We start from the raw sequence: 20,818 nt of genomic DNA on the forward strand, positions 1-20,818 counted from the left end.
GTCTGTGTATGCCCAAAGTGTGCAGAAGTTTTTCTCCCTTATTTTGAGGATTGGGAAAGAAAGTAGGCAGGTGAATTGCTTGGTTTAGAGAAACCCTGGATATCACTTTTGGCATGAATGAAGGATTGGTTCTTAAAGAGACTCTGTCCTGATGAAAAATGAGAAATGGAGGTACTGCCATGAGGGCCTGTATCTCCGAGACTCTTCTTGCTGAAGTAATTGCCAACAGGAAAACTGTTTTCCAAGAGAGAAATTGCAATTCTGAAGATGCTGCTGGCTCAAAAGGAGGAAGAGTTAGTTTTTCCAAGACGAAATTGAGGTCCCATGCAGGCAGTGGTGGTTTTCTTGGAGGTTTGATATTCTTTATCCCCCTTAGAAACTGTCTTAGCAAAGGATGTGAAAACACAGGTGGATCACAGTTGTATTTTGCTGAAATTGCTGAAGCGTGTATTTTTATGGAAGAATATGAAAGGCCATTGTGAAACATTTCCGCCAAGTATTCTAGAATCTGAGGGATGTTCATTACTGATGCATCCTGACCCTTGTTGGCATTCCAGATATTGAACCTCTTCCATTTGGCTAAATAAGTCTTTCTGGTAGAAGGCCTGCGTGCTTCCAGTAGGATCTCTTGAACTTTTTTGGAGAGAGAAATATGGGGAGAAGTCATGAAACCCTCCAAGCTGTCAGTTGCAATGTTTGCAGGTTTGGATGAACAGTCCTGTAATTGTGCTGAGTTATAAGCAGAGGCCATAGAGGCAGGGGCCACGGTTTGGTGCGAGTTATGCTCCTTAGTAATGGGTACCAGTGTTGTCTTGGCCAGTCTGGAGCTATCAAAATGCCTTTCGGTTGTTCTCCTTTGATCTTCAGTAACACCTTGGTCATTAATGGTAGAGGCGGGAATGCATAGATTGTTAGAGAATTCCAACTGAAGGAGAGAGCATCTATTCTCCTAGCTTGAGGATGGTGTTTCCTTGAGCAGAACTTTTTCAGATGATGATGATTGTGGTGTGAGGCAAAGAGATCTATGTCCGGCCTTCCCCATGCATGAGTTATTTGTGAAAAAATGACTGGATGCAACATCCATTCGTGGGGGTCCATAATGTTTCTGCTTAGACTGTCCGCCAGAATATTGTCCTTGCCTGGAACAAACTGGGATTGCAACTGTATGTTCAGTTTCAGGGACTTTTCCCAAAGAGTCATCGTTAGTCTGCAAAGGGGGTAAGAATGAGTGCCTCCCTGCTTGTTTATGTACCACATAACAGTGGTGTTGTCTGTCTTTATTAGCAGATGGCCTTGTTGAAGAAATTTTCCGAAGGCCTCGATTGCATGAATCACTGCCAGCATCTCTTTTTGATTGATTTGCAGATGCAATTCCCGGGGAGCTCATTGCCCTTGAATGCATCTGCCTTCCATCTGCGCCCCCCATCCATGATCTGAGGCATCTGTTGTAATGGTTTGGCTTGCTTGAGGTTTGTTGAAGGGCATGCCCTTGTTTAGCTGGCTTGCTTGTGCCCACCACAAAAATTCCTTTTGCAGACATGGAATGAGTGGAATAATTGCTTCTAAGTTGTGACTGTGTTGAGACCATAGACTTTTTAGGTACCATTGTAATTTTCTCATGTGTAGTCTTGCCAGAGGGATCAGGAGAATGCAAGATGCCATGATACCCAGGGCCTGCTGGATTTTCCTTGCAGTCATCTGGGTGTGCTTTGCTAGGCTTTTGAAGGAATCTGGTAATTGTTCTTGTTTTTCTTCTGTGAGGAAAGCCATTTGTGAGTTTGTGTCCAGTTTGGCTCCTAGAAAAATTATTTGTTGGGATGGCAGTAGTCTTGATTTTTGAATGTTGACTGTGTATCCCAAAGCCTGTAGCAAGTGAATGACACAGTCCAAGTTTCTTATCAAGGCTTGCTGGCTGTCCGCTTGTATAAGGCAGTCGTCCAGATAAGGGTATATTTGTATCCCCTGAAGTCTGCACTGTGCAATTACTGATGCCAGGCATTTCGTGAATACTCTGGGCGCAGTAGATAAGCCAAAAGGCAATGGTGAGAATTGAAATCTTCTGCAGCTGTGTCTGATTGGGACATGCAGGTATGCCTCCTTGAGGTCCAGAGTAACCAGCCAAGACTCCTTGCCCAGCATGGGAAGAAGTTGCTGTAACGTCAGCATTTTGAATTTTGGCACAATGAGAAAAGTGTTTAGAGCGGACAAGTCCAGTATAGGTTTCCATTGCTTTGCTTTTCTTGGAACAAGGAACAGTCTTGAGTAGAATCCCTGGCCTTGTTCCTGAGGAGGAACCTTTTCTATTGCTTTGATTTGTAGCAGCTTTGAAACTTGTATGAGTGCCTCTACCCTTTGATTGTGTGGTAGATTTGGCATGCCTTGGCTTGTTGGTAAGGTATGAAAGTGGAACCTGTAACCTTTGTCTATTATGTTCAAAATACATCCGTCCTTTGTAAAAATGTGCCAATTTTTTGAAAATAAGGATAACTTTCCGCCTAAAGGAGCTTCTCTTTGAGCCTTAGTCTGCGGTGTCAAAGACAAGTCATTGTGATTGTCCCTGTGGAGCAGTGGGAGTCCCTGCGCCACTTCTCTGATTAGTTGGTTGCCATTGGCGGCCCCTGTAGGAGCCTCGGTATTGCCCTCTACCTCGAGCACGCCTGCTTTTTCCCCTTTGAAACTTGTCAGTGTCTGGAAAGGACCAATTCTTTGAAGGCCAATTCCTGCTGAACCTTGGTGGCTGGACCTGGAGGAAATCTTTGACTGTTTGTACTGATTTAGCCTTTTCCTCAATTGATTTCAACACACCCTGCGCATTAGCACCAAATAGCTTGTCTTTTTCCAGAGGTGCATCTAAAGCTTTACTTTAACATGGTCTGGCAATGAATGTTCTTTCAACCAAGCATGTCTACATATGACGGCCCCTGTCATAGCTGCCCTACATAAAGCTTCCAATGCATCATAACCACACTGAAGAAAATGATTGCTAACCTGCTGAGTATTATGAACCAAATCCTGCAAAGCCTTTCTATCTAAAGGCTCAGGAGAGGCTAACTTTTTCTGTAAATCATCCATCAGAAAATCCTGATACTGAAACATATGAAAAAGACAGTTAAGTGCCCTCATGGCAAGGGTAGTAGAGGTATAAACTTTCTTACGCCACCTCTCGAGGGACCTAGCTTCCCTGTCTGCGGGCAAAGGATTCTTGGTCGTGGAAGTGGCCACTCCTTTGGGCCCCTGAGAAATAGTTTCTAGGTCAACAGAGTGGGCCTTAAAGAGATGCTTATGAGTTTCAGGAACCCTATAATATCTGTCAGGCTTGACAGGAGCAGGAGGGAGAGAATCAGGAGAAGTACTGGAGTCTGAGTATACATCATCCAATACATCTAACACTGGGGGAATAGCTAAAGGCCTGTGCTGGGGTAACTTAAGGAAGGTCCGAAGCCTTTTCCTGGAGTCCGAGAAGTCCTGGCCCTGCCACTGAAAATGCTCTCTCATGGAGTGTAGAACTTCCCCGAAAGAAATATCCTCAGGAGGAGAGGCAGAGGGAATGGATTCATCTGCATCAGAATCCTCGTAGGCCGAGAAGGGTTCTTCCTGGGAATCTGAAAGGCCTGACTCACCAGAGGCTTCACCTGAAGAAAGGGTATCTGTCTGCTCAACCCTAGGTCTTTTGTCTGAAGGCGGCTGCGAACCTCTGTCTGGATGAGCCTGAGAGCCCCTGATTAAAGAAATTAGATCTGCAGCTAAAGTCATGATCTGTTTATCCAAAGTGGGAGTCTGAGAAAAAGATTTAGGAGGGTGAGACTTAGCCTGGCTGGCAGCCTTAGCACGTGTGTAGGCCTTAATGGACATAGACACAGGAGGCCTAGCTGCCCCACGTGCTGGAGTAACTTTGTCCACCGGTATGGTGTCAGGCAAATCTTGGGCTTCGGTTTCAGGAGGAAAAACAACAACCGGCACCGGGGAAGCCTCCGGGACCGAAGTGTGCGATAAAGCGGTGTCGTCGGCCTGGAGCAGTTGAATTACCGCCTCCGAAGAGACCGATGCACTCGCGGTAGGCTTAGGAGTGGTGTCGGTGGAAGTCGCGGGCCGTGACGGTCGGTCCCGGTCCTTCCGTTTTTTGGAAACGTGCGCTGTCGGAAGTTCCGACGGCATGATATAGGAGAAATTTTCCCCAAAAAAGTCTTCAGCAAATTCTGCCCGGCACCTAAGAGTGCGCTTGTTGAAGCAAGCACAGGCAGCACAGGCCAAGACGTTGTGGTCTGGGCCGAGGCAGGGAAGGCAGTAAGAATGGAAGTCCTTATGAGGTATTTGTTTACCACAAGACAAACAATTATTAACTTTTTCAGTTTTGTCTGACATCGGCTGAGGCAAGAAAAGGTTCCCCAACGGGGTACTTAGCTTTCTGATGACTTCGGTATCTGAAAACACAGGAGCTGGCCGACCGGCACTTGCGAACTGCTTCTGCTTCGGGCATCGCGCAGCAAGAAAGACTGGTGAAGATGGCGTCGACTGATGCTTTTATACCCCAGCCGCTCTGACATCGGGGAAGAGGCGACATCAGCCGACGCCGGACCCAGACTTTGGAATCCAGCCGACCAAAGGGCTGCCTGAGGCAGGACAACCCATATGTCAGGACTGCAGCTGCATTCTTGAAGGACATCTTGCCACTGTTGAGTGGTGTTACTCTACCCCCTCTCTGCATATATTTTAGTTGCGTACCTGTAAATACATATATATGTATACCTAAAAATGTATGTGAGAAAGGGGGTAATCACACAATTATCACGTGTAGTGGAGACACGCTGCTTTTATAGTGAAATATATTATGAAGGGTAAGACGTGGACAAGCAATGTGACCTTTCAAAGTTACAGTAGTGTGTAATCATTTTAATCCCAGTCTAAAATAATAAGGCATGTTATATGTAAGGCAGGAGCAACCTGAGCAATAAATATGTATGCATATTTCCATATTTTATACAAGTAACACATACAGTGTCTACATAGTACTATGCTGGAATGACATATTGCCTAACTGCTCAGTATAAAGGTTAAGAATGGTTGCTGTCTCAAATACAATGGTTAAGAGGTGAGTGTGATTCCTTTTCAGGCAAAGTTATGGATTTATACCATATTAATATGTTTGTTAATAACATGACCTACACAGTATATGATACTTCAAGGTATCAAATGAAAGACTGCATAATGCGACAAAAGTTGCTACCAATTTGAAGTTATTTAGCAATAATGCACATATATACGCACGGACATCACATTTCTGTAAATATCTCTGGCACTGTCAACCTGCATGCATTGTGAAGTGTCATTTCACATAATGAGAAGTATTATTTGACATTCTCTGTCGCTGTAGAGGTCACTGTACAGGTCAGGGATGACACGTCATACAACTGTGTTACGTAGTATATGTTATTTTTCTGAAATATTACAATCATATATTGTAGAATAATAATTATACTGAAAACTTAAATTAGAATGTTTTTATTTGATACACCATGGTATGAAATGAAGCTACATACCGTACTGGAAAATCCTTGCAGATAATAATAGTTGTTTAGCAATAAATATGATAAGTATACATACTTCCATATTTTCTGTAAAACATCTCAGGCAATGTCCACACTGTAGCATGAAGGAACAGCATTTTACAGAACAGTCAGGACACAGATTAGAAATGTTTGCTGCTGACACAAATTGTGGTCAGTAAGTAAGAAAAAAAGTCACACTGAGACTTGGGGACTGTGTTATTGTTACAAAGATATTGATGCTTACATAATTATAGTAAGTAAATGAGGAACTGGAAAATCAACTCAGACTTGTACTTATGTCCCTAATCAACACATGCAGCTATAAACAATTGACCACCACAATGATCTTGGGGATTACTTCCATATCTTCAAAAGTACACTGAATATTAGCAGGCAGTGTGGAAAAGCATACAGGAACATTCCTGTCCAAGGAAAAGAAAAGACATCTGTCCTCCAGGCCTTACTGCATGAGTCATGTAACAGAATCTTGCCAGTTGATTAAAAACAGATGCTTGGTGATATCTCTGGCAAGAGAGGGGACAATGAGGTCTACTTGCAGAACTCCCCACAGATGGAATAAAATCTTGGAAGACCCCCCAGAGCTAATTCATAAGTTAATTGACTCATAGGAGATTACTAGGCTAATAGCTTAAGAGCCCTTTAAAGCCTAATCAATATATCCCGATTCTACCCAATATATGGTCCCTAGAGGTAAGAGGATGGCACAGAATTGTGCCTCTGCACTGAGTATCTTACAGATTGCCCCATTCATAAGGGATACAGACATCATTCCAGGTGTGAATTTCCATTCATGAGGGTCTGCCCTGATCCTGCTCAGCTTGTCTGCCACACAATTTTACTCTGACGGAATGTAGGATGCCTATACAGTGAGATTACGCTATGAAGCTATAGCTCAAGGTAACACGGCTAGTCTGTAAAAGGGAATAAAATCTTCCCTCTTGCGTGATCTACTACATGACTGTGGTATTATTTGTAACCACTTGACGATGTCCCAGAGTGCAAAGATGGTTCTGAGAGTTGAGTGTTTTGGTCATGGAAAGCATCTCCTTGATATCTTTGTGCCTGTGTCTGTCCTTGGTGTCCCACACCCCCTGTAATTCTATCTCTCCTGAAACTGCTCCCCCAAGCAAAGTCCAAACTATCAGTAGTGACTTTAGTGCTGCGAAGGAGAAGGAGAGACCTGGATTTAAGAACATATGTTGTGTCCCCCAAAAGATTTTTCTTCTGTCAAACCCAAGTACTGGGATTTGAAACAACAAAGGGTGTTCAAGCTAAGACTAAACAGATTTCAGATACCACTATATCTTTCTCATACGGAGTCTTGCAAGGGATATCATGAGAATCATAGATGCCATGAGACCCAAATTCCTGAAGTATTCCCCTCAAAGTGAAGTCTGGAGTAGAAAACCTTAGAAACAGAGCTAGAAAAGATCTGCTTGTTTCCTGTGGAAGAAAAACTTTTTGAACTGAGGTGACTAGTTGATATCTCAGGGACACACAACTGTGTGAAGGAGTCAAGAAAGATTTTTGAATGTTCTCTTGGAATCTCAGCTCATGTAAGAGATCTCTCACCCAAAAGACAGATTCCTGACACTTAGTAAAACGACTCTACAAAAATAAGAAGTCATCTAAATATGGAAAAATGTGCATACCCTGTAGCCAGCAATGAGCTATAATTGGAGGTAGACACTTTGTGAACACTCTTGGTACAGTGGACAGTGCAAAGGGTAAGGCAGAGAATTGATTAAGTAACCCAGACACACAAGACCTTAAGAAACATTTGAAGCCTGGATAATTGGGATGTGATAAGCATCTTGTAAATCTAGTGTTGCTCGGAAACCTGAAAGAGGAAGAAGAGTTAACAGGTTATGAAGTGACATCATTTTGAATATGGGTGTTATCACAAACAGGTTCAAGATAGAAAATTTCAGAACTGGTCTAGTAGCATTTTCCTTATTTGGCACTAGGAACATCCTTGAATAAAAACCCTTCCCCACCTGAGAAGGAAAATTTGGTTCTATCACTTCTTGGGGCAGCACATGACGAATCACTAGAAACAAAACAGTTTGATCTGGGGGATGAAAAATGACCCCCTGGAAAGGAAGAATGCCCTTCTACTGCCATCTGTAACCTTGATGAATGATTTTCAGAACCAATTAGTCTGAAACAATCTGCTGCCAAAGAGACAAATGGAAATCTAGACTTTCCAAAAGAAAAATGGGGCCAGGGTGGGAGGAGGTCACAAGGACTTTTGAACAGTCACTTAAGACTTACTGGACTGCCCTTGGTTTTGGGAAGTTCGAGACTACCTTTTGGAACCCCCTTGCCATTTCTTTTTAAACGTCTGTTTGCATGTGTTTTGTTGAGACGGTTTACTCTTTTTTTTTTTTTTTTCCCAAAACTGGATGAGGAGATGGAAAATCCCTTGGAAAATTTGGAAGAGGAAGGGTGAAAAATCTTGGGAGATTTCCTGGATCAGCTTGCACCCTTCATCATGCTTTTTGATCAACTCTGCAGTGAAATACTAAATCTCTATCAAAGAGAAAATTTAATCTCATTTTAATATCAGCTGTGAGGTTCTGAAAATGCAGCCTTGTAAACCTTCTCAATACAGTACCAGTGGCCATAGCCCAGGAAGAAGTATCAACGGACTCTGTGGCAAAAGTAGGTACTGCTAGTACAGCTAGCTGGAATTTTGTAAATTATGTGTCATTTGTGAATATCAAACTAATTTACACAAGATGCTTGTGTGTTGAAAAGGTATTTGTAAAGTGCTTGTGGTTAAAATGAACCGACAGTGTGCCCTACTGGAAGAGAACAGAAATGTACATGCAGTAGTGTAACTGTTTAAAGGTATATGTTAACAGAGGAAACTGAAGGGTTAACCAGTCCAGCAAACTTTAGAAAAATATATGAACTTAAATCACTTTATAAGCTAGGCCATAAAATGGCCATCTCTCAGGTTTCAATGTAGTCAGAGACATAATGTCTGTACTAGGAAGCTTTCTGTATTGTCTTTGGGGTGAATTAATTGCTACTCTGGAAGCATGAAGGAATGCAATTGTTTTATGACTTCCAGCACCTGCCAAAGATCAGAGCAAAAGCCCTTGTCTGTGTATTTATGCAAATAGATGCTACATGCTGCCAGCTGCCAGAAATAGGGGTTTGCCTGTGAACTAGAAGTCAGGTACCAGAAATGATGTCATTCTGCAAGCTATACCAGCAGTAATATTTTAGATTTTTTTGAGAAGTCTCAGTGAGACAGGGCATTCTGCATTCTGTCTTGGACATGACAACAGCAAGAAGAACCATTCACCTTTTAAAAAGGCCTTACAAAGTTTAGAAGGCGGCAAAGAAGCCGAATTTGCACCTATGTGAAAGTTAGAAATCGCTGACTGTTGTACCTTAATCATAGAGAAACTAGAGCCATGGTTAAAAATTTCCTCCAAAATGGCCAAAACTGGCACAGTGAAAGAATCCAGGTCATGCTGAGAGGCCCAGGTCAAGAAATCCTTCCATTTACTGGAATAAACCTTCTGGGTAGAAGATCTGTGAGCCACTACCAAGATGTTCTTAAAAGGAGAAGACAGCCAGGCAGTCCTATCATGGGAATTGGAGCAGCCAAATCGTGAGCTTCAGGCTGATTAAGTTTGGGGTGAGAAATCCCTGAGAGATGTGTAATCAGATTTGGAACAAGATCTAGAGTCCAAGAAGGACACATTACATGAGACCACAAAGTGAGAAACCAAACTTGGTGAGGCCATAAAAGGACAATGAGGATTACTGAGCTCCCCAGCTGTCGATCTTTCTGAATGAACTTGGGAATTAGAGGGAGCGGAGGATAAACATACAGTAGATTGGAGGGCCAAGCATGAAATACAGTGTCTCTGGGGGGAACTCCCCCGAAGGGGAGGGGTTAGAGCAAAATACTTGCTGCACTTCACGATGGAAGGAGAGGCGAAGAGATCGCAGCAAGGCTGACCCCACTTTAGAAACATCTTTTCCGCTACTGAAGGATTCAGAGACCACTCATAAGGCATCAGTATAGACCTGCTGAGCCCGTCTGCCAATATGTTGGATCTCCCTGGAATGCACGTTGCCACCAGAAAATGGGTGGTGGAGATCACCTACTCCCACAATCACATGGCTTCATGCTTGTTGATATACCAGACTACTGACATATTGTCCGTCTGTAAGGTAATAGTTCCCAGAGGAGGAAAGGCATGGAGAGCTTACAATACCAAAAGCACCACCTTCATCTCCAGGACACTGATATGCAGATTGTTCTCCAGACAGAACCATGTGCCTTGGACCGTCATTCCCATGCAATACCTCCCACCCCACCCAAGCAGGGAGGCGTTCGTGATCACAGTGCTTGTGGGGGAGGTCAATCTGTGGAGCACTCTGAAGCCTTGGGAAGTTAATGTGGGGGAATCTCCTGTGGCAAAGTGGCAAAAGGCTGTCCCCGAGGGGCCAGGATGGCAGAATTCGACCCAGAAAAAGAGGAAACCAGGACGGACTGAAAGGATAAAAGTGTCAAAGGTCTCGAAGGAGCTGAGAGGACCTCTCCACCAACTTGAAGGCAGAAGATGAGCAGATCCCCAAAGTCAGAACAGCCAAGGCTGGATCCGCCACTCCCTGCGCTAAGGGGGGAGCTGAAGCTGAGCCTCCAAGCGTGCCTCCTCCTCTCGGATCCGATGCCCAGGCTATAACTCAGAGAGTCAGTTGCTCCGAGAATGTTGGAGCCAAACCACTCAGGGCAACGGTCGGTGTAGAGGTACAGGGACCATCGGAGCCGACCCTTCGACACTGGAAAGTCTCAGGCCCAATGACTCCAAAACTGGGAGTCAGACTGGACAAGGAGTAATAGGGAGAAAGGTGGACTGCATGACCCCAGCCCCAGAGGAGGATGGATTAGACAAGATTCCCATCTGAATCTGGGACCAAATGAACCTCTGCATCATCCTGTCCACCTCAGCTTTGGACAGGCTCCAAGAGACCACATGGAAGGCGCTGCCAACCTGGGCCTGGAGTGGCACGGGGGGGGGGGAGTGGAGACCGAGCCTGGGAGACCTCTGGTGACAAGCAAGGAGACGGGAGCAGAGAGGACCTCTGGCTTGGATCTGGGTGGGAACTGGTTGGGGGTTTGACAGAGGAAGAGCAGTCTGAGGACCACTTCTTCGGCCGACCCTGCTCCTTGGACCTTCTCCATCCCTGGACTTCTTGGCAGGAGGTTGAGTCCCAGAAGCCGGGGAGAAGGAAGAAGAAACCGAGGCCTCCATAGGAGGTGGGTGGAGGCCTTTCAGGATGAGGTCGTTCCTCCTGTCTATCAATGCGCAGGGGTTGAAACCCATGCAGATCAAGCAGGAGGAATCTAGATCAGAGACTTACAGGCAGACCACGCACAGAATGTGGGAATCAGAGGGGGGGGGGGCTTATGCCTACATTCTGCCCACTTCCTGAAACCAGGCTTGGGAGTATCAGCATGGCAATTAAGAAGGAGGAACACACACTCACACTACAGAAATGCTGGAGAGTGGAGAGAAAGAGAGAGAGAGAGCTTTTTTTTTGTTTAATATAACCAAAGCCTGAGAGCAAAGAGGTGGGGTAGGATTAGAAAAGATAAAGGTGGGTTAAGAGCAGAAAAAGAGCAAAAAGGACCCCAAAATACAACTTACTAAAAAGTGGAGCTTTTAGCTGAAGGAAACATGCTGCTGATCATATGAGCAGCAAATGAGATCTGAGGGGAGGAGGGAGATGGGGGCATTATGGACAGGGGAGGAGCTTGGTTTGGATATGATGCTGGAGTATGCCACCGAGTCAGATCTGTGCCATTTCCAAGTCCCTCAGGATGAAGATCAAATGAAAACAACAACTTCAGATTTAGTATTTTGGCCTTCTCTAGCAAAAGGCATTGATAAAGTGCTTTCTTCTCATTCAGTGTCCAACAGTACTAAGCTGCTTTGCAAAAACAGCCATTTCAGCTAAGTCAAATTCTTGAACTACCTTGGTCAACAGTAGCAAGTGACATATTTGAGTTGAACAGTCAACATTACTTAGTGTTGGTAGACTCTTATTCGAACTGGTTTAAGATCGATTTGCTGCTTAACCTAACATCTAGTGCTGTTATCACTAAGATGAAACAACATTTCTCAGTCCATGTTATCCCACACAAAGTTATTTCTGACAATGGTTCTCAATTTACCAGAAAATTGTTTTGGAGATTTGCTAAGGACTGGGATTTTATCCATTTTACTAGCAGTCCTGAATATCCTCAGTCAAACGGCCTTGCTGAACGTGCAGTGCAGAGTGCAAAGCAATTACTGGAGAGGTCAAAGCGTTACAATACCGATATCTTCTTGAATTTACTCAGTCTCAGAAATATACCTAGTGACAACCAACTAGGCTCACCACATCAGAGACTTTTATCTAGGCAAACAAGAGCAACCTTGCCTATCAGTTCTAGTTTGTTGGTGCCTAATGCTAAAAACAACAGAGGAATCAAAGCCCAACTTTTTAAGAAGCGTTCTCAGAAGTCCAGTATGATAAAACAAGCACATTTCTTCATCCATTCAAAGGAGAGATAGTGAGGATGGTGAAAGGCTTTGATCGAATTGGTCAAGTGAGAGGTACATGTACCAAGCTGAGATCCTGCTTAGTGGAAACTGATGGTATAGAGTACAGGAAAAACTGCAGACACCATCTTCCTGTATTAGAAATGCTATCACAGCATTGTACCTCAGATACAAACTCTAGATCTCAGAGCTGCCCAGACAATGTTTATTTATTTATTTATTTATTTTACATTTGTTGACCGGGCTAGTCTGGCTGGATACATGTCCATTTTCAGCAGAGGCCCGAGGAGAAAAGCTCCACTAAATACTAAGTACATCACATAATGAAAACTATAAAAAATGTCTGTCCTGAAGAACGTGTCGCAGTATCCATTCCCATTCCTGATGATGTCCCAGATGTCCCCAAAGTTGAACATTCCTGAAGATAGTCCCCGCTGCAAGATCCAATTCTGACTTTTATGTTACATGTTCAGGTCGTATTTCCAGACCTAATGTAAAATACACACCAACTTGGACATAATTGATTTATTTGTCTAATTTTGTACGATTGCATGTCATTGAATACTGTTATTTCGTATAAGGACTATTTCTTAAAGACGGAGGATGTAGATCAGACCATGTGTATACACCTTTAAGAAGCATTTCCAGTTGTAGGTATGTGCATATAAATACAGAGCACGTGCAGGCAGCAGGGCCATTTTGAGAGAACAGCCAGAGTGTTAACATGCATAAGTGTGGTAGTCAGTCTGCTTATAAGTTTACTTAAGTTTAAGTTGCAAAGCCTCATCCTGATGTGTTTGTGTGCAATAAAGCTGCTTGAACAGAATCCACGAATGTTCGTCTGTTTAATCCTGACCAGACGAGCGACACACATGTCCTAAACCTCAGGACAAGGTTCAGGGAACTCATGGGCTTGGCCCAGGAGAACCTGGCAGGAGCCCACCAATGGAAAAAGGTCTGGTATGCCAGGAATCCTTGAGCCAGAAAGAGTGCTGCGGGGCAGCAGGTTATGGTTCTCATCCTGTCTGACACAATAAGTTGCAAGCAGCTTGGGAGGCACCTTTCAAAGTGGTAAGGAAGGTCAGTGATGTTAAGTACATGGCAGAACTGCTAGGCAGGAGGTAGGGGCATAAACTGTACCAGAGGTAGGTACAAGCCTAGTCAAAAAGGTACCCTGGCTTTCGCCTACCAAGAAAATTATTTTCCTGTGCTCCTGACAAGCAGAGCTACAGAAGTGATCCCCGGGGTGAATTTCCTATTTCCCATCCAATCATCAAGATTATTCTTGAGTGCTAATGAGGAGCTCTGTTTGACATAGATAGGTAGTCTGTTCCAGAGTATGGGAAGTCTCTGGGACAGTAATCTATCCCTCTAGCATGTTCTGTTTATTGTAGTGACAAGGTTTAGGTCCGTAGAGCGTGTAGCTCGGAGGGATTGGGATTTATTTAAGTGGAGCACGTCCAACAGTTCTGGGTTTGACATACCTTTGTATGTTAGGTAGAGATCACCTCAGAGTAGGCGATATGCGATGGAGTAAAACTGGAGTTTTATGAGACAGTCTGCGTAGGGCATCTGTTTGATGCCAGTAATCCTCTTTGTGAGGTATTTCTGCGGCCTTTCCAGTTGTTGTAGATGTCTTGTGAGGTACATACCAAAAGGGGCATTTTACTCTATAAAGGGTCTAATGAGTGATGAGTAGAAGGGAACAATAACCTCTTTTTTTCTGGATGAGAAACTTTTTGTGATGAGGTGTGCCACGTAGAAGTATTTCCTGACCACTGTGGTGATGTGATTATCAAAGGAGCGACTACTGTCCACCTGTGTCCCAAGGTCTCTTATCACACTTTCGGTGTTAAGCAGACTACCGCCTATGTGGTAGTTCATGGGTACAGAGTTTTTACCAAAGGGGATGACAATGCACTTTTCCGCATTGAGCTTGAGGCCATGGCTTTGACACCAGGCATCTGTCTCAATGAGGCCCTTTTGTAGGATGTCCACATCGTTAAGAGTTTTGATTATGGCTCCTAGTTTGCAGTCATCTGCAAACTTAGTTAGCCAAAGACCTTCTGTGTTAGCCTGTACTACTAGATACCAAACAGGAGAGGACCCAGGACGGAACCCTGTGGTACTCCACTTGTCACTGGTCTGAAGTCTGATTTAGAGTCTGCTACTTTCACAGTGTGGGTTTTGTCAGTAAGCCAGTTGGCAACCGATCTCGTGACATAGGGATTTATACCTAGTTTAGTAAGTTTATCTATAATTCCAGAGAGGGGGATGGTGTTGAACGCCTTGGCGAGATCTAGATAGGCTGTGTGAACCACCTTACCCTCATCTATGGCTTTGGTGACTGCTTCAAAGAAGTCTGTCAGGTTTAGGAGACATGATCTGCCTTTTACTAAGCCGAACTGTGTGGGGTCCAGAGTTTGGAGATCTCCACTGTCTTTGTTTATGAGTTCCATGATGATACGTTCCTTGGCCTTACAGACCAGGCTGGTCAGGCTAATGGGGCGGTAGTTCCCGGGGTCTGTTGTGGCTCCCCCTTTGTGGAGTAGGATAACCGTCGCACTGCGCCATTCAATGGGCACAAAGCCTAAGGTAAGGCTATGACTGAACATGGTACTTAGGTGGGGTGCCAGCTCATTCTGTAGTTCGTATAGAAGGCAGCCTGGGATGCTGTCAGTTCCCATGGATGCTGTGTTCTTGGCTTTGGATAGTGAGGTTTTTACCTGTGCAGCCGTGATTACAGGAACTTTGCATTCTTCTGGTATAGAGATGGGCCCTTTAGGGGGAGAGGGGGGGGGGTAAAGTTAGCACTGAACCTATCTGCCAGGATGTTGGCAATATCAGTCGGTTCTGTATATTTAGTGCCATTGTGATGTAACTCAGAGCAGATCTGACTGTTGCCATTGAGATTCATGACACAGCTATAGAATGCTTTGTGGTTGTCTTTAGAATCAGTGAGGATTTTGTTTTCATAACTAGCTTTGAAGGATTTTATAAGGGATCTCAGCTTCTTACTGAGGCTGAACAGGGAGTTCCTCCAATCATGGGATTTTACTCTTTTTTGCAACAGTTTCTTTCTTCTGTTGTAGAGTTTGTTTATGGCAGAAGACCACCAAATTGGCTTCCTTTCTTTTGGAGGATAGCATCTTGGTTCTGTTGGGGATAGCACAATCCATGCACTCGTGTAAGTGTTATAAAGTGCATTTGTGTTTGATTCAGCAGTCGTACCTCTATTGTCCAACTGCATGGGTGTCGTGAACTTAGCCACTTCTGTCTTAAGAAGCGTGAAGTTGGTTTTGGAGAAATTTTTTACGGTTGTTTCACTAATGAGGGGCGGGGGCGGGATGTGGATGTCTAGGGTGATTAGCTTGTGGTCGGATCTCACTAACGAGGAATTGACCTCTGGTGTAGAACACCAGTTGCCCATGTTGGTGATGACCAGGTCTAGGATAGTGCTGCCCCTGGTGGGGGTGTGGATAAATTGACCCAAGCTTTTGAAATTGGCGAAATCCAGAAAACATTGATGAAACCTTACCATGACAGAGAGGCCCGTGTGCTGAGTATTTGCAGCAGGAGGAGTCTGAGGGGGGATCTATGGCTATAGGGAGCCAGCCAGCCAGCAAAATTCCAAATTACTATGGTGGAGCCTAGGATTGGAAGCATATATGACAGTGCAGCACTATACTGGGATCAGTAAAGCCAAGGCAGCCAGGATATCAAGACAGGGTACGGGGTAAAGTATTCCCAGATAGGCTCATCTCCCTCTCAAGCAACGGTTTCTCAAGGGACAGTAGGGTGGGGGGAGTGTGACAAAAAGAGGTACTGCCAGCACATCTAGCTGGAATTTTGTAAATAATTATGTGTCATTTGTGAATATCAAATTAATTTATGTAAGATGGTTGTGTTGCAAATGTATATTGGAACTGTATGTCATGTGTATATCAAACTGCTTTGTACATATGTTTGTGTTGAAAAGGTATTTATAAAATGCTTGTACTTAAAATGTATCCACAGTGTGCCCTACTGGAAGAGAAAAGAAATTTACATGCACTAGTGTAATTGTTTAAATGTATATGTTAACAGAGGAAACTGGAGGGTTAACCTCAGTCCAGCAAACTTTAGAAAAATATATGAAATTACATCACTTTATAGACTAGGCCCAGTGGCGGCTGGTGACTTCAAATCACAGGGGGGCTGCAGGAGACAGCTGAATGGGTGGGGTCAAGGGGAGGGGGCGTGGTCAACCAGAAAGGGGAGGAGCTATGCACAAAACCACAAAAAACTAACTTTAATTAAATACGCTGCCCTGGGTGGCAAACCATCATTATGAAAGTCCAATCAAGACAAAAATAAGTGTAGAAGAATAAAAATATTTCAATGCATTGGCTGCATGACAGCTTACTTAATATCTAGATGGAAACAAAAGGTTGTGAGGCATGAAAAAATAAATTACTTTTTAAATACATTACTGGAATGCCAGTCAAAATCAAGTATAAGAAAACCAGAAGCACTCAACTCAAACCACTTCTTCTTGCACTGCAGTCCTAATTATAATATATTCAGCTTTATTAAAGTACCAAGTAACATGCTGAAAGTAGAAATATATGTGATGCCCCCACTTGTAAAAATGTTTCTTATCCAAAAAAGACCTGCTGCCTGACAACTTGTTTCATGGGGAAAACATGATAAAAGTAAAAAATGAAAAGCAAACAAGACACAAGCTCAAGATACATTGCTTAAAGGATTACTGTACAGGTTATGGACCACACATGATTGGCATTCTGTTTAGTTTACGGCTAAAGTCTGTAGAGATGACTGGAAGTCTCCAAGTGTAATGAGCTTTTTAAAATAATGGAATCCTGTCCTTTAATACCCAAGGCTTATACATTATCTAGTCAAGTATTCTCTGCATGGCAACAACAGAAAGGCTCTCAATGTTGGCAATTCTTTAACAGTATGCTTATTAAAGCTTACTTGCATCTTACGATCTCAGACAAGCTTACCTTATGGTCATTAAAGCATTGCTACTTAAAAACACAGAGCAACAGGCACTTTGAGTAATAAGCATAAATCAACAGTACAAAAATATGACAGAAACCAGACCATTCTGCAAAATCAAGGACAGATGAAAAGCCACTGTAGTACTTATGCAGTGTGTCCTCCCCATCCAAGGTAGATACAACTACTCCTTGCCTTGCTTGGACACATCCAGAGTCACTACATGGGGGAGTGGGGTGCAACAAGCATGTCACAATTTGAAATCTCTCTGGCTGACTGTGATGGCCCTGACACATTTGTCATACCTCTCAACCTCAAGAGCAAGAAATCTGGACAAAGCCATACACAGAAGTGGGACAAAGGCCCAACAATAAGGACAATTTTTAAATATTGCTCTAATAAACTTAGAAAGATAATAGAATAGGTCTTGCATTAGTATGAATTTTCTGAAGGGTATAAAATCTGAAACTCAAATGTCTGTCATTTTCTAACTTCAGTCTTTAGTGATGTCACTAATTTGCCAAAAAACACAATTTTATGAAAAATGGACAAAAACGTGATGCAAAAATATAAAATAGACACACAATACAGCTGCTACCTGTCAAAGAAGGGACACTTTAATATTAGTACTGCTACCTTGAGCAGCTGACAAAATATAAAAGAATCTACATGCATTTCAAGTAATCTATAACTTTGATTATTACAGTTATTTCTTAATTGTAAACCCTCCATGTTTTCTTCCAAAATTGCTATTTTGTGGAGGGATTATAAGGGGGAAGAGCAACATTTTGAGCCAAAAATTGGGGACAGTTGAGAGGTTGGCTATGCCTAATTCTATAAAGCAATTTATTTGCATGTACCTCTCAACCTGTTAATGCAGTAAATCTGAACAAGGCCAAATATATTGGGGGCACATATAAACAGTACTAACAATTGTTCTTGTATAAATTGAGACAGTTGATAGAACAGCTCTTACTTTAACATGCATTTTTCTGAAGGTTATGAAGTCTGAAACTTAAGAGTGACTTCTGGCAAATCATTTAGGAATTAAAACTACAAATTTTATGAACAAACCAAAAATAAGAAGCAAAAATCTATTCATTCTTTGAAAATCTGGACAGTTGGGAGGTATAGTTCAGCTGGGCCTGTCTGAGTTTGCTGCCCTTCCCCCCCGACAAAATAATGGTTGAATGGAGCCTCTGCAGCCATTCCAATGAACCATTATACTTGGCTATTTCACTCCATTTACCATAAACACTAATGTGCATACTGCTTTACTTCTATGATGAGTTGGACTTCATTTGAAAGTTTTATTTTGTATTTTACAGCACAAACACTAAGTCATCTGTTAAACAAAGCAATGCAGTCTCACAATGAAAACTTAGCATTAAAACTTCTCTGTCCTTGAAACTCACATTCATTGAAACAGCATTGAAACCCACATTCAAGGAAAATACATTTTGCCAGTGGCAGATAAAGATTAATTTTGGGCTGTTTTCGAATCATAGGCTCCTTGCATATGAAACATACATGTGCTCTTTGATACACCTTCCTCATTGTACTAAAATTATATTCCTTGTACAATACAGTACACTTGTTACAGGATGTTTTAAATTTGTTTTGAACATTTTTTCCAGTAAGCAATGAAACAAACCATATGCACCCATAATGGCAAAACTGCCCAATTGAGAACATTTATCATAAAAAAGTTTACTCTGACTTCCACAGTCCACCATTATTAGTAAATATACACAATTCCACAGTCCACCATTATTAGTAAATATGCACAATTCCACAGTCCACCATTATCAGTAAATATGCACAGTTCCACAGTCCACCATTATCAGTAAATATGCACAATTCTACAGTCCACCTTTATCAGTCAATATGCACAATTCTACAGTCCATTATCAGTAAATATGCACAATCTCTGAAGTCAGTCATCTAAATAATTCCACATTAAAGAAATCTGTAACTAATGAAGTGGTTGCTGCTAGCAATCACCTTTATATTTCATGGTTTCATCGAAAAATAAAGTGTCTGTTGCCCCTCAGGAATAAATTGTCTATATTACATTAAAAAAATGATAAGCTAGTAATAATATTGCAAGAGGAAATGGATGGCAAACTGATAACGAACTCATAGTTAGTATCTTCACCAAGGAGAACATTCACAGTACGGCAGCATCTACCCCTTGTGGGAGTAGAACCCACAACCTTCTGCATCAAAAGCAAGTACACAGCCTGTTGTGCTATAGTATTAACTTGGCAAAGCACTAAACTTCTATTCCCCTGCACCTCTCAGTTCCTTGTAAAATCTACTCAATACTCAACTGCATCTCAACTTCGCAGCTCAAGAAAACTGGAAAAAGCCAAAATGTATTGGGGGGGGGGTCAAAAGCCCAAAACAGGGACACATTAAACATTGCTTGTATAATCTTGGAAAGTTGCTAGAATAAAATGTTGTGTTGCCACCATATATTTTACTGCCAAGGTCCCTGAGCAAAAACAGTCAGCGTAACATACCACTACGCCACATCAGCTGCTTTGTAAAAAAGAGGAAGACTGAAACTTAAATGGCTATCATTTAGTGAATTCAGTTCTCACCATAGCTGTCAACCTCTTAGTACAAAACACCTGGACAAACCCAGTAATGAGGGAATACAGCCCTCAAACATATTCAGTGAATTCAGTTCTTGCCATAGCTGTCAACCTTAGCACAAAAACCTGGACGAAGCCAATAATGGGGGAATACAGTCCCAAAAATAGGGACAAATTTAAAATATTCATCTTATAAACTTCGAAAATCGCTAAAAAAAAAAAAAAGGTTGTGCTACTATGTATTCTGAAGAACATGAAGTTGGAAATTCAAATGCCGGTCAATTTTACTGCGGACAGAACAAAAACAATTTTCAGCAGAGACGCAGGGATTAAAACTGCAGACACATCTTTGTAAAATGGCAGGGCACCAGAGCAAATCCACACAAATACAGGGAGGAGATGCAGACAGAAGCCACTCCAACCAAGAATCAAACCAGAAAACCTATAGCTGTGAGGCAACAATACTACCACCGCACCATCAATTATGCAAGGAATTAAACATTCAGAAACCTGAAGTCTGAAATTCAAATGCCTGTCAATTTTACTGCGGACAGAATAAAAACAATTTTCAGCAGAGACGCAGGGATTAAAACTGCAGACACATCTTTGTAAAATGGCAGGGCACCAGAGCAAATCCACACAAACACAGGCAGGAGATGCAGACTCCAAACAGAAGCCACCCCAACCAAGAATCAAACCAGAAAACCTATAGCTGTGAGGCAACAATACTACCACCGCACCATCAATTATGCAACGGATTAAACATTCAGAAACCTAAAGTCTGAAATTCAAATGCCTGTCAATTTTACTGCGGACAGAACAAAACCAATTTTCAGCAGGGATTAAAACTGCAGACACGTCTTTGTAAAATGGCAGGGCACCAGAGCAAATCCACACAAACACATGGAGGAGATGCAGACTCCACACAGAAGCCACCCCAACCAAGAATCAAACCAGAAAACCTATAGCTGTGAGGCAACAATACTACCACTGCACCATCAAATACGCAAGGAATTAAACATTCAGAAACCCTTAAGTCTGAAATTCAAATGCCTGTCAATTTTATTTAACATTT

General features: G+C 42.7%; 1 protein-coding gene across 1 annotated transcript in view; it reads right to left on the reverse strand.

Moving 5' to 3' along the window:
* Positions 1–20,818, reverse strand: part of CPZ (carboxypeptidase Z) — a 1,352,173-nt gene that overhangs the window by 551,056 nt on the left and 780,299 nt on the right. The gene's annotated exons all lie outside the window — the stretch shown is intronic.

This window comes from Protopterus annectens, chromosome 3.part1, assembly GCF_019279795.1.
Source record: "Protopterus annectens isolate FY-2018-M chromosome 3.part1, PAN1.0, whole genome shotgun sequence".
Taxonomy (NCBI): Eukaryota; Metazoa; Chordata; order Ceratodontiformes; family Protopteridae; genus Protopterus; species Protopterus annectens.